The sequence below is a fragment of the Puma concolor genome, chromosome A2 (genome assembly GCF_028749965.1).
Source record: "Puma concolor isolate L17-30 chromosome A2, mPumCon1.1.hap2, whole genome shotgun sequence".
NCBI classification, from domain to species: domain Eukaryota; kingdom Metazoa; phylum Chordata; class Mammalia; order Carnivora; family Felidae; genus Puma; species Puma concolor.
Genome location: NC_141668.1, coordinates 112,095,273 through 112,109,885, shown reverse-complemented (window position 1 = coordinate 112,109,885; position 14,613 = coordinate 112,095,273). Strand labels below are relative to the sequence as shown.

At 51.4% G+C, this 14,613-nt stretch overlaps 1 long non-coding RNA gene across 1 annotated transcript; it reads right to left on the bottom strand.

The window, feature by feature from the left end:
• Positions 1-9,649: 9,649 nt before the first annotated feature.
• Positions 9,650-14,382, bottom strand: LOC147583432 (uncharacterized). Its single transcript, XR_015243110.1, has 3 exons — positions 14,152-14,382; positions 13,794-13,829; positions 9,650-9,722 (listed from the first exon to the last, which is right to left on the bottom strand). It is a non-coding gene; the product is annotated as an uncharacterized LOC147583432 (long non-coding RNA).
• Between the last annotated feature and the right edge of the window lie 231 nt (positions 14,383-14,613).

The window sequence follows — 14,613 nt, the reverse complement described above, 5'->3', positions numbered from 1 at the left end:
ACTTGAATTCAGCAGGGAAAGACCAAATTACTGAACAAATGGCACTGGAACAGCTGGCTAATAATTTGAAGGAAAAAAATACCTTACCTGCTCACCTCTTGCTATACGGCAACACAAATTCTAGGTAGATACAGGAGTTAATTGCATACTAGTTCAACAAGAGACACTGATGTAATTCACTCAACCTCTTCCCTCACCAATTTCTATGGATATGATCAAAGGAATATGGGCCCGGGGAAGAGTCAATATCCACCCCAGAATCTACCCACATGGTATGAACAGTCACCAGGTTAAAAATCACACCTTCCTGTTTCTACTTTTTTTTTTTAAGTTTGATTATTTTGAGAGAGAGGGGTAGAGAAAGCACAAGTAGGGGAGAGGCTGAGAGGAGGAGAGAGAGAATCCCAAGCAGGCTCTACACTGTCAGCATGGAGTCTGACACGGGGCTTGAACCCACGAGATGTGAGATCATGACCAGAGCTGCAGTCGGACGCTTAACTGACTGAACCACCCAGGCACCCCACCACTGTCTCTTCTTAAAATAGACCGTGACTTTCCTCAGGAAAGCACAGCTCCATCTACCCTCCCAAAGGGTCACATTACCTCACACACTAGACACCATTTCTTAGCACGTAATGTAAGCCCCAGCCCCACCCCATGCTCTGGTTCCAACCAATCTCTCCAACTTTATTCACTGCTGCTCTTTCTTTTTCCTTTAATAATTTATTTATTTTTTAATTTACATCTTAGCATATAGTGCAACAATGATTTCAGGAGTAGATTCCTTAGTGCCCTTTACCCACTTAGCCCCTCTCCCCTCCCACAACCTCTCCAGTAACCCGCAGTTTGTTCTCCATATTTATGAGTCTCTTATGTTTGTCCCCCTCCCTGTTTTTATATTATTTTTTGTTTCCCTTCCCTTATGTTTATCTGTTTTGTCTCTTAAAGTCCTCATATGAGTGAAGTCCTATGATTTTTGTCTTTCTCTGACTGACTAATTTCACTTAGCATAATACCCTCCAGTTCCATCCACATAGTTGCAAAGGGCAAGATTTCATTCTTTTTGATTGCCGAGTGATACTCCATTGTATCTATATACACATCTTCTTTATCCATTCATCCATCGATGGACATTTGGGCTCTTCCCATACTTTGGCTTTTGTTGATAGTGCTGCTATAAACATTGGGGTGAGTGTGTCCCTTCGAAACAGCACATTTGTATCCCATGAATAAATACCTAGTAGTGCCATTTCTGGGTCGTAGGGTAGTTCTATTTTTCATTTTTTGAGGAACCTCCATACTGTCTTCCGGAATGGCTGCACCAGTTTGCATTCCCACCAACAATGCAAAAAAGATCCTCTTTCTCCGCATCCTGGCCAACATCTGTTGTTGCCTGAGTTGTTCATGTTAGCCATTCTGACAGGTGTGAGGCGGTCTCTCATTGTGGTTTTGAATTGCATTTCCCTGATGAGTGACGTTGAGCATTTTTTCATGTGTCGGTAGGCCATCTGGATGTCTTCTTTGGAGAAGTGCCTATTCATGTCTTTTGCCCATTTCTTTACTGGACTACTTGTTTTTTGGGTGTTGAGTTGCATAAGTTCTTTATAGATTCTGGATACTAACCCTTTATGTGATGTGTCGTTTGCAAATATCTTCCCCATTCCGTTGGTTGCCTTTTAGTTTTGCTGATTGTTTCCTTCGCTGTGCACTGCTGCCCTTTCATGCAGACCCCACAAGTATTCTATGCTTTATCCAAATTAGGCTTCTCTATGATATCCAAACGTGCTGTTTTTCCTGCCTACAAGCTTTAGCTCGTGTTATGAGTTCTGTTCCATTTGGAATACTTTCCTCCCTTTCATTGACCGTCAAAATATGGCCTGTGTGCCTGCTCCAGTGCTACCTTTTCCATGAAATCTTTTCTGGATCCTCACACCTGAGGAAATGACTCCCAAATTCACCCCCACCCCATGGTATTTGTTTTGAACAGGATTCTGTAGGATGTAAGTGACAGAATCTCAGCTCAAAATGGCTTCAGCAAAACAAGGAATTTATTGGCTCCAGAAACTGAAAACTTCGGGTGTGGCTTGATCTAGGTTTAAATAACATCATGAAGAGTGTCACAATCTCTTTTCTGAGTTGGCCGCATTCTCAAGTAAGCCCTATACCAAGTGGTGGCAGATGTGACTTGTCCCAATCCTACATTCTTACCAACAAAAAGAGAACTTCTCTTCTTGGTATCTCCTATAAATGTTCCAGAAATGCATCTCGTCAGCCTAGCTGAAGTCACATGTCCACCCTGAACCCATCACCACGGGAATGGAAGGGAGTAGAACGTTCTGGTTGTCTAAGCCCACGTGATGTGTTCCCCTTTGGGACACTTGGAGGGTGGAGACAACCCCCACTGTGCCACAACAACTGAGAGTAAAGAGCCTGTGACTCTCTACAGGAAAAACAAGAAACTGTGCCCCAGAAGAAAGGAAAATCAGTCCAAAACGGGAAAAAACAGAACACAATCCAATATGTGGGTCATTCCTCTCCTATGACACAGTGCATTTTGCCTCATCATGAAGATCTTAATTGTATTCTGTCTTCACTGCCTGCCAGACTGGGAACTTGTTGAGGGCAGAGAATGCTGGACTCTTCTGTGTTACTCATTGCCTAACAGTTTCCTCTCAGAGGAAATCATCAGTGGATGGGGATAAGATTAAATCAGACTAGAAGAGACTAGACTAGACCAGACCTGACCAGCCCAGATCAGACCAGACCAGACTAGAACCCCTGCCACTCATCCCTTAGGGCCTGTGCTAGGATACAGGGTCCCAGGAACAGGTTGGACCTTGAAAACAGATACTCAAGAGGTCAGAGGTGATCCAAAGGTCGTAGAAGGACGCAACTCACAGGTTTGTTTTATCTGGCCCACATAATGCTGTTGTCCTTCTCCTCCTCCTCCTCATTATCATTGAGCTACTGCTAATATTAAGAAATGAGATTTTACCCAAAAGTCTAGATGTCCAGCTTCTCAGTAAATAGGAAGACCTGGCAGAACTAAGCCCACCTTGCCCTGTGACAAGCATCGTCCTCAGCTGCCCCTTGGACAGGCCCCACGCTCCATTTCAACACAGCCCCACTGCTCCTGGATATCCCAGGACCTCAGCCCCCGTGGACATGTGAGATGGGGCTTCCTGTTGAAATGAAAAGATGAACGAGGGCCCTGGTCACCCCCCTTTTGCCTTTCCCGCTGTGATATACAGAACAGTGCAAGCGGAACGTAAGGAGACAAGAGCAAAAGTACATGTCGCAGGGGCAAGTGTGAGCCCGGAATCCAGGCCCAAAGGCACCAGGGAAAGGCTCAGGGGCTAGGGTAAGTCCAGGGCCCCAGATTCTGCTTGCCTCTGCCCGGCTCGGCCTTGGGAACGCCTTCACCCCCCCTAGATGACACAAAGCCAAGGTCACCATCCCCACACGTATGCCCACATGTCCAATCCCTTCACTGCTCAGAACCACTGATGCTCTGCTTCCTCGCAGAGCATGACCGAGAGCTGGGAGTGTGTCAGATAAAATGGGGCTTTCGCCTGCCAGCGCTCCTTGCAGAAAGGACCGTGGTTGGCCAGCTGTCACTTCCTCAAAGGCCCCTCACCAATCCTCCCATGGAGCCAAGCCCATTTTCTCCCACAAGTGGCACCTGACTGCTCACCCAAGAGCCTGGGCCGTGGAGGCACAGGACCCCTCCCTTCCCTGACATTGGACAGTTACCACGTATGTGACGGGGACTTTTCTGTCAACTGTCACCTCGCCCCACGGCCTTCAGAGCCACAACCACCAGTGATGCTGCACCTGTCACTATTTCTGTCTCATTATTTCCTACCTTGTTGGTAACAGGAATCTCATTTAATCGTCCCAACAACCCAGAGGACAGGCGTCACCACTATCCTGGAAGCAGGTGTATCCTGAGAGGAGGTAGGTCTCCAGAGCCCGCGGTCAAGGAGGGACAAGCCACAGCTGCTGGGCACAGGGTCCCAAGAGAGCGCTCAGTCCCACAGAGGCCCTGACCTTGCTGGAGAAGTCAGTTCATCATCTCTCCTCCAAGGCAACCGTTCAATCAAGCCTCAGAGATATGACAGCCACATGCATGAGTTCCAATTTTCTAGTAGCTACATTTTTTAAAAGCAGACAGGTGATATTAATTTGCAGAATATATTTGATTTTACTGCATAACTAAAATACCATCACTCAGGGGCACCTGGGTGACTCAGTTAAGCGATCGACTTCAGCTCAGGTCATGATCTCACAGTTCGGTTCGTGGGTTCAAGCCCCGCGCTGAGCTCTGTGCTGACAGCTCGGAGGCTGGAGCCTGCTTCAGATGCTGTGTCTCCCTCTCTCTGTGTCCCTCCTCCACTCACACTTCTGTGTCTCTCTCTTTCTCAAAAATAATCATTTTTTTAAACAAATTTTTAGTAGGAAGAAAAAAAATAAAATAAAATAAAATAAAATACCATCACTTTCATATGCAATCCATACCAAAACGTAAGGCAGTTTACATTCTTTTCTTGTATTAAGTCTTTGAACCCCGGCCCACCTGGACACTCACAGGACATCTCACTGCGGAATGGCTGTAAGTCAAAGGTTCAGCTGCCGAACTTGCCTGGGGCTGACCCAGAGCCCAACATCTGAGCTCAGCAGGTGCTGGGCGGGCCCACCGCTGGAGGGGACCCTGGGGGGGGGGAGGGCATTCCATGCAGCCCGGTCCCCGTTGGACAAAGTGAGCGCTCAGTGAACTGCAAGGTCCTCCCTTTCCGCTGCTCTTCTTTGGCTTCTTGAGAGTAAGCACTAATTATTCTAAGGCTGTAAGACTCTGGGTTCTGAGAAGCTGGGATCCAGCGCCGCCTTTGATCAGCAGCTTTTTCTCTGGGTTTCCTCAGGCAGCGCCCATCCCCCTCCCCACAGGTACATACATTTGCATACAATTGAGCTGCTTTACTACCTGGGCTCCGGCTTCCACAACCAGCTTTCTGCTGACTGGAGCTATTCCTTTTTCTTAAAGGAGCCGACGTCTTTCCTCTGAACACTTGGAATTAGGTGGACGCCATTTGGTTTTTGGTGACTTCCTCAGGGGCTGGGAGCAGCTGTGGAAGTGACCAAGAATCTGGGCCACCTCCTGGTCTTTTATTTCTGAACAGCCCTGTCAAGAGAGTGAGGTGCCCGGCCTACACTGGGGTCGCTCCTGGCATGGGAGCCAGGGTCCAGCAGGCAAGCTCAGGCCTCAGGGCTGGAGCCTGTCTACAGGCGGAGGGGACCTCCCCCTACCCCTCTGCAATGCTGAGCTCTGGGCCACTCACTGCCTGATGCGCAGGACAAGGATTAGGAATCACAAATTGGCCACCAGAGCCCCAGGACCAGCAAGGCCTCACAGGACACAGGATCAGGCCAGCCCCTTTGTCTGTGCAGAGCAGACAGAGGACACAAGTTCTCCTGCTCAGGTAGCAGGGATGTTCCAGACCCAGGCCTTGAATCCAACCTCCTCACCCCAAACCTTCCCCCTTACCCGTGTTCCCCAAGCTTCTGTCCCGCAGATGCATGCCATGGTCACCTGCCACTGGCGTTGCTCCTTGTTGCTGTCTCGGGCACTGACCACAACTCTGCTGGGCCCAAGAGTCAAGATCATGAGCCCTCACTAGGCCCACCTCGGCGCTTCCCTATAAAATTCCATTTTAGCAAAAACCCTGCTGAGTCAGTTTCACCTGACCCCTTCCTCATTCCCCCAGCCCCACGCTGAACTCCCCTTCCTCATTTTCCATCCACCGCCCACCATGCTCCCTGGCTGTGAATCCCCACTGGCCTGTGCTGTGTCCAGAGTTGCACCCAGTCTCCCCCAACTGCAAACCCTAATGGCGGGTGTGGTCCCCACACCTATCTCGATGATCCCGGATAAAGTCTGCCTTACCACCTTTCACAAGCGACATCAACCGTTTTCTCTTTAGCGTGACCTCAATACTCCCTGCGGAACAATAGCCCTGAAATCCTACTTCGGCATGTGGGTCATCGATTGCTAAAATCTATGAACGTGAACGCGCCACGGTTAAAATGGAAGATGTTCCATAGCATCCACCTAACCCATCCGGGTACCTGAGGGTGCACACGGTAGTGGTACCCCAAACTGCTGAGTGTCAACCCAGGGCCTGGGGGCCAGGAGAAGGGGCTTGCAGCCCCCGGCCACCCCTCTCTGTGGAAAACCTCACCGGCTCTCCCTACCCGGTTGGCCTCGCCAGGACACCAGCCCCTTCCCCGTCCCAGCCCCTGTCAGACACACTGCTAACTCGGCCTCCTGTTTACTGCCTTCTCCCCTCCCAGCTCAACCCCATCCATGGTTTCCTAGAAGCAGAGGCTGAGAAGGAACCAGGGGACATAACTTTCAAGGAGGGCTGTCTGCAGAAAGGAAGGGAGGGATGCAGGGCAGACAGGCAAGAAACAGGTGAGCACATGGCCTCAGCAGGAGCCGGATCCCAGCAGAGCTCAGGGGCAGAACCATAGCTCAGAGCTCCTCCTGCCCTTAGGGCTGACCCTCTGCACCCCATGGTGGTCAGTCGTTGGCCAGGGGGCTGCTGAGTAGGGGGAGAATGTGGCATAAATTCCCAATCAGCAGCTGTTATTAGCCTCAGGTCATTCTCCCGAGGTGGGGGGGGGGGGGAGTGCTGCTCTGAATTGTCAGCAACCCCCCATGCCACCTCATCACCCACCCCTACCAGCTCCCTGCACCAGCTGGCCCCGCTGAGCCCCTGCCTTGACCGCCCCCCTCCCCCACCGCCCCATACCTACACAGTATCCAAACGTGACCTTGGCCCCAGGGTGTTGTCTGAGCACATCCTGGACTCCAGGTGTATCCAAGTCCCTTGAACGCTGGCTTCTGCTTCCTACTTAGGGCGGGCCAGTGGGGATGAGGCTCACATAGACAAGGGGACTCAGGACAGGCAAATGCAGGGGGCGGCCGGCCCCAGTGCAGGCAGTGGTCACCGGGACAGCTGCCCTCACGGTTAAGTACTTGACCCACCGGCACTAGAAACCCTGTGTCGGCAGAAAGCCAGGTGGTAAAAACCATGAAGGTTACAGAGATCTAGCAGGGATTTGGATGTTGAGAAATGCCAAGGGCCCGGAGCAAAAGCTGAAACCCGCCTGAGAATGGTTCCAGCATGGTCTGGCTGCACCTGCAGGAAGAAATCACAAGCAGCGTCAGATTCGAGGCCATGTCGGACACTTCAGGCCCCCCACCCCGCCACGCACCCCGGGGAACCCCACATCTGGCCAGGGTCGGCAGCCCAGGGCAGAGCACGGCTCGGTACCGTAGGCAGTGAGGCCATGTGCGAGATGAGACTGGCGACGACCCAGATAAGAAGAAAATGACAGAAAAGTCAACATTCCCGTCAGGCAGTGACTGAACTGGCTGGACTTAGTGGAGAAAAGGCACTGAGCTTATACACAGGTGCTTGTATTTCTGTCAACAATGCTCTAGGTTACAGTTTGAATTGGGTTGTTAGGGAAAAAAGTCGCAGTGACTGCATGAGTCATCAGTGTCATTCTGGTTGCAAACAACAAAATCCCCACTTGAACTTGCTGGGGCAAAATGTGGTCGTTAAGTGGAGGACATTGTGCTAAGCGAAATGAGCACCGGCAAACGCTGTGTGATCCCATGTACACAAGGTCCGTAGAGTCGTAAGATCCCCAGCGACAGAAAGTGGGATGGGGGTGCCAGGGGCTGGGGGAGGGGATGGGGAGTTTGTGCTTCACGGGGACAGAGTTTCCGTTTGGGAGGATGAAGGGTTCTGTGAATGGACGGTGGGTCGGCTGCATAGCAACTTGAATGTAAGTAATGCCACTGAACTAGACACTTAAAAATGGTTAAAATGTCGGGGTGCCTGAGTGGCTCAGTCAGTTAAGTGTCTGACTCCAGCTCAGGTCATGATCTCACAGTTCATGGGTTCGAGCCCCACGTCAGGCTCTGTGCTGACAGCTCAGAGCCTGGAGCCTGCTTTGGATTCTGTGTCTCCCTCGTTCTCTGCCCCTCCCCTGCTTGCTCTCTCTCTCTCTCTCTCTCTCAAAAGTAAATAAAAACACTAAAAATTTTTTTCATGGTTAAAATGTTCAATTTTGTGTCGTATGTTTTTTATCACAATTTTTAAAATTAAATTTTAAAATAACTAAAAAATAATTTTTTAAAAAAATTTTAAAAGAGAGTTATTGGGAAGACGCAGGTATCTCATGAAAAGAGGCATGGGGAAACATCAGGAACCAGGCCCCCTGCCACCGGGGTGCCCCCGCCTGTCCCCATCTGGGTGCCCCTCTGACTGGTGGGTCCCTCCTCCCTCGCCGCCAGCCAGCTCCTTCCACAATGGGAGAAGCTCGGCCAGTGGCAGCTTCTGCCGCTCCTTTCCAGTTCCAGCTGAAAAACTTCCCAGGGCAGCTCTCTGATTGGCCAGCCTCAGTCCAATGACCCGTCACGGCACCCACCATGGCCAGCGTGGCGGCTCATATAAAAACATCGTTACCGAGAGTGCGTCAGTGACAAAAGCAGTCGGGGCTCACGGAAACAGACACCCAATGGGTACGCTGGATTTATATTTCTTTCAGTTTTGCTCCATGGTGTAAGTCAATGAACATGTTCAGAACGAAGGCCATAAGGAGCGTCTGTTCAATGAGGCTCGAGCTGCAGGAGTTGTATCCCCACCACAGGGCCGAGCTGCAGCTTTTGTGGAAGTCGGAAGCCCACCCAGCCCTGAGGGTCCGTGTGTAGAGTTCTGGAGCCACAGTGGAGACAGATTACGGCACCATCCACACTCTCCCTTCCTGTCACAGTCACCAGGAAAGTCTATCAGGAGGTGTCAGCTCACCCGGTGGGGAGGGCAGGGCCCCTGGAGGGTTAACGAAACCAGGGCGAGACATCTCCCAGCACCGTGCCTGGCCCCACCAAGCGTTGTACCTGTAACCTGTCGTTAATGATTGGCATGGTTATTTGTGTCACAGCACGCTCCCTGCTACAACACGAGCCCTGGATTTGTCTGGTTTATCTCTGCATCCCCCTGCCTCTATGCACTTAATAAATAACTGCCAGATGCTAAAATGTTGCCGTCCCCTCCCCTCCCCCCATCATTATTCTTACCACCCACACAGGTCCCTTCCTTACATGAAGGGTGCCCCCTGCACAAATCCAGCCTGCAGACACACCTCATGTCTCATAAAAATGTGAACCAGTTGCCAGCATCTAAAAATCAGAATCATTGATTTCTTTCGAAATACCCACAGATTTATCCCCCTGGGGTAGCATTCTTGCGTGGCAATGGTTGCCTAGGAATGAGCACAGATTTCCCCCAGGTGGTCTGGGGTTGACCACAGTCTCCACCATCCCCTATAGTCTCCCCCCGCCCCACATCCTTCGTCTGTGTCACCTCCTGGCCCCTGTAGGCAACTGAGTTTGTAAGTCCCGAATTCAGGCCTCATCCACTATTAAACCCAGTGCGTGCGTGTGTGGGTGTGCACGTCACTGGGTCGGGGAGGTGCTCGCGCATCAAGCTGTTATCCCCACTGAGCCACAGTGTACTGAAATCGCGATTTCCTTTTGCAGCTTAGCAACTCACCGGAGAGCCGAGAGAGAAGGGAAGGTGTGCTGGTGGGTGAGAAAGAAAACAAAGCTGAGGGCTGGAGGGGCCAGGGAGTCAGGAGCTCCTTTTGGAGACCTTGAAAGAGAACATGACATCCTTACCCAGCCCTGGCTTCTGACACACCAGGGGGCCTCCAATGATCTCGAGAGAGTATGCAACATTGGACGAGGAGAATTCCCAGTGCAATATGGCTTCTAATTCGCTCTGATTATAAAACACAAGCGTCTGCCCTTCCTCTGTGGGTGTGCTGGGGCCTCAGCTAGGTGGTCTGCCCACCTCGGCCCACCCAGGCATCCGGCACCTAGTGGAGGTGGGAGGCAGGGGGATGGGGATAACGCTGCCTTCTCTTCTCGGGCTTGCACTGGCCGGACCCTGGGAGGCCAGAGTCTTCCCTGAGCGCCTCAGCCCCACCCCACATCTTAGGGAATCTCAGATCTGGTCGTGAGGGAGTCAAAGTCATCTGCTCCGCCAGCCTCTGTCCCCAGAGTGCTTTCAGTACTCTTTTAGGGATCACTTTCTCTCTCCACAGAGTCACTCAAGTTGCCTGCCTAATTATCTGTCTTCCGCAGCTCAGTGCAGCCCCTCAAGGTGTCTGTGTATCTCTGGGCATCTCTATGACCCCAGAGTCCAACATGGGTCCTCTTAAATGGCCCCACAGCCCCACCCTTGAGAGCTGGCCCTGGACACTCTCCAGAGTCTCCACAGGCCCCTTCCAGACTCCACTACCCTTAGCTGCCAGCTAGGGTCCGCCCCCTGGTTTGCCAATGCGCTCCTCCCCTCCTGCCGGGTGACGCTAACTCCCCACACCTGCTCTGGCCAGTCCCCCTCCAGCAGCTCAGTCACCCGCCAAACCCACGTTCCCTACTGCCAATGGCCTCCCTCAGTTCCCAGAATCTTGACAGCAGGGGAGGAGCTGCCCCGATGGGAGGGGTCAGGTGGACAGGTGACTATGAACTCAGGAGCAGGGAACCCGGAAAAGGCAAAGGCTGCGTGGCAAGGCAGGAACCCCAGCAAAGCAGCCAAAGAGGGCAGCACCAGCCTGTTGCCAGCCGTGGACACCTGCTTGGGGTGCCCACTCTCGGTGCTCGTGGCCCAAGTAGAATTGACCCAGCCCCACTTCCTGACCCATCCTCACCTGCTCAGTCAGACTGTCCCATACTCCTGACCACAGTGATCAGCTGAGGATTCTCACACTTAGCTCACTGGGAACCCTCTTTAGGACCTTACGGCAACTATTAAGAATGAGACACCGTCCCTCTTGTGGAAGGCTGTCACCCTGAAGTTACCAGTGGTTCTCTTGGCTACTACCTGGGGAAAGCCTGCCTGAGAACAAATTGGACACATAAGAAAGCAGAGCCAAGAGGTGGAGAGACATCATTTGCGCACCCGGATCCAGCCATGCCTGAAGCCAAAATCATCCTGTACTTCTAGTTACATGAGCCAGTAAGTTTTCATTTTTGTTAGAGCTAGCTTGAATGTTCTGTCACAATCCAAACAGCCCTGAAAAGATACAGGTTTTATTCTAGAAGCTGATCAGTAGGTAAATGCAAATCCAAACTAAATAGCTTAGTGTGTGGGCTAGATGGGCAATGGGTACTAAGGAGGGCACTTGTTGTGACGAGCACTGGGTGTTGAATGTAAGTGATGAATCACTGAATTCTACTGAAACCAAAATTGCACGTGTGTGAAATAACTAAAATTTAAATTAAACATTTTTAAAAACCTAACTAGTATAGTGATTCCTCAAAAACTTGAATGTAAAAATACCATATGATCCAGCAATCCTACTTCTGAGTGTAGACTGAGAAAAATTGGAAGCTGGAACTCAGATGTTTGTACACTCGTGTTCATAGCAAATTATTTACAATAGCCCAAAGTAGCATTATTCACAAAGGGGCCCCTGGGTGGCGCAGTCGGTTAAGCGTCCGACTTCAGCCAGGTCACGATCTCGCGGTCCGTGAGTTCGAGCCCCGCGTCAGGCTCTGGGCTGATGGCTCAGAGCCTGGAGCCTGTTTCTGATTCTGTGTGTCTCCCTCTCTCTCTGCCCCTCCCCCGTTCATGCTCTGTCTCTCTCTGTCCCAAAAATAAATAAACGTTGAAAAAAAATTAAAAAAAAAAAAAAAGAATTATTCACAAAAACCAGCATCCGTGGAGGGATCAATGGGTGAAGAAAACGTTGTCTATTCATACAATAGTATATTATTCAGCCTTAGAAAGGAAAGAAATTCTGACACACGTTACAACATGGATGAACCTTGGGGACATCGTGCTTAGCGAAATAAGCCAGTCACAAAAGGAAATACTGTGTGATCCCGCTTACACGAGGTCCCCACAGTGGTCAGATTCCTAGAGACAGAAAGTAGGATGGTGGGTGCGGGGGGACTGGAAGAGGAAGAGGATGGGGGAGTCCGTGTTTACGGGGACGAGATGCAAGATGAAGAACATTCTGGAGATCGGTTGCACAACAGTGAACGTACTTGACCACACCCTTAAAAATGGTTAAGACGGTAATTTTATGTGGTGTATATTTTTACCACAATTAAAATTTTTGGAAAAACAATAAGTAGACGGTATATCTTCATTGAGATAAAGCCAAGGACACAAAGAACTATGCAAGGTAAAATAGAAATCATGTAAACAAATTTACGGAGAAAAACATGGCCCTCCACCGGGCTGCAGGATGGGGAAGCTGGGAGTATCCATCTACCAGCTCCTGGCCTTTGTGGACTGAGGGTTGCTCCAGGGGCACAGAATCCATGAACTTCCAGGCTGCTAAGCTCGTCTGGGGAGAGGGACCTCAGGAGGGAGACGCAGGTGCTAGAAACAGTAAGCAGTCAGCATGCGCGTGTGCAGGACCAGGCATCCCAGCCCCAGGTCCAGGCAGAAGGACATGAGCCAAGTCCACACATGACACTTTGCTCCCTCAGGCACTCTTCTCGAGAGGCTTCGGTGCCTCTCGCCACTGCCCAGGTGAGGAGCCAGGCTCAGGGAGGTTGAATGACTTTCCCCAGGTCACACAGTCAGGAAGCCACAGGCTCAGGGTCTGACCTCAGCCTCCACGCTGTGCTGCCCCAGCAGATAGGAAGAAGGACCTGGGGTGGGCCACCAGCACTGGCCTCTGTCATTGTTTTGGCCACAGCCTCGTGGCACAGCCACAGAGCTACCCCAGCACAGACCAGCGTGGCTCAGAGGCATGCCAACTGGGAAAAGGAGTTGGAGAATCCACAAGGAGGTGGGTTTCAAAAGAGGGCAAGTCCAGAACACTGATTTTGTTCTCGCTGCAGCCAACGGATCAGAAAATTACAACCCAGCAACCGTGATCCAAACCCCCACCCTCCGTGAAGGCACAGACCCAGCACCCCCCTGAGGAGGGTCAGCTGGCCATCCCGTGGTGGCCGTGGGAGGCAGCCCAGGTGAACCAGGCTCACCAGGCTTGGCAGGGCTCCTCCGAGCAGCACTTTGTTTTTAATTAAAGCGTGCCAACCTTGGGGTGTGGCCAGAGAGGTCAATGCTTTAAAGGTTCCCAGGCAGGCTGCAATTAAATCTCTCTCCTGCCGTCTCTCAAGGCTCTTTGAGACAAAGAGAGCCACACAGCAGCTCTAGGAGGTAACCTTCCCTCCCACTGAATTGGGCAGTAGCATGAGGGACAGGGAGTGGGGAAGCTCGGTGTCACCCACTCCCACCCAGGGCAGGGCAGAGCCGCTGTGCCCCAGCCCCCAGGAGAACTAAAAGGGCCAACTCCAGCCTCAGCACTTGGCCGGCCATTTCTGGGGTAGAACGTGGAGGTGCAAAGGTCCTGGGGTCTGGCAGGAGTTCAGACTTAACGTGAAGGCCAAGCCAAAAGCTTACCCTCAGACTTAGGGTGGCAGGTGATTGTTCTGGAGTGAGGGCTAGGATCTGTTCCGTTGGGAGGGAGGGCACCCACTCTTCAGACTCAGGCTTGGGCATTCAGGGTGTGTGGTGACTGTAGTGCTGGGTAGGCACCTTGGGTCAGAGGCTGTGCTTAGAGGGCTTGGCCCTCCACCCATGCCCCCCTGGCCCCGCAGGAGCAGGTGCACTGAGATTCCCCTCACTGCTCCCTGCACCAACTCCCTGGCCTGCCTCAGGCCTCTGCTGCAGCCAAAACCATGGTCTGGTCCTCCTCACCTGAAATGAGACAAGACTTCATATCCTCATTTTGTCCTGGAAAAAAATAAAAACAAAAACAAAACAGTCCTCGAGCACAGATTTCTTTTCAGTTCATTCTATACACACACACACACACACACACACACACACACACACACACTGGCCTCAGGGCCTTTGTACATGCTATCCTCTGCCTGGAACTCTTTCTCCTGACACTTTGCCTCAGATCCCTGCTAAAATGTCACCTCCTTTAGAAAATCTCCCATGACCATCCCTCCCCAAGATGACGTAAAGTCTCCCTTAATAAGCTCAAACACTGCCAGGCATCAATTCTTCCAGCACTTACTAACAATAGTGACCATTTTTAGGTACTTACAGCTTCTCAGGCACTGGTTGAAGTTCCTTGCAAGGATCGCCTAATTAATTAGCTCCTCACAACAGCCCAATGGGGAAGGTAACATTATTGTAGCAGATGGTCACATCAACATAGCCCATCTTACAACACGCCATCGACGTGCAACGACCAGAACAGGCAAACCACGGAGTACGACAGGAGGGACTGTGTGTGTGTCTTCCAAAACTAGGTCCTAGAAGGCAACGTGGCTTATATGGCTTCCACCTGGCACCCTCTGCCTCCCTCTCTCTCTCTCGACACTCACCCTTGGAACCTGGCCACCTTGTCACAAGGAAGCCCAGGCCATATGGAGGAGGAGAAGTGGCAGGTGGTATTCTGGCTGAAAGCCCTGGCTAGGCCAGCACCAAGCGCCCAGCGGGTTCTTACAAATTACTTTGGCTCAGATACCAGGCACTCTGCCCCCAGAGAGCACACACTTTGAGG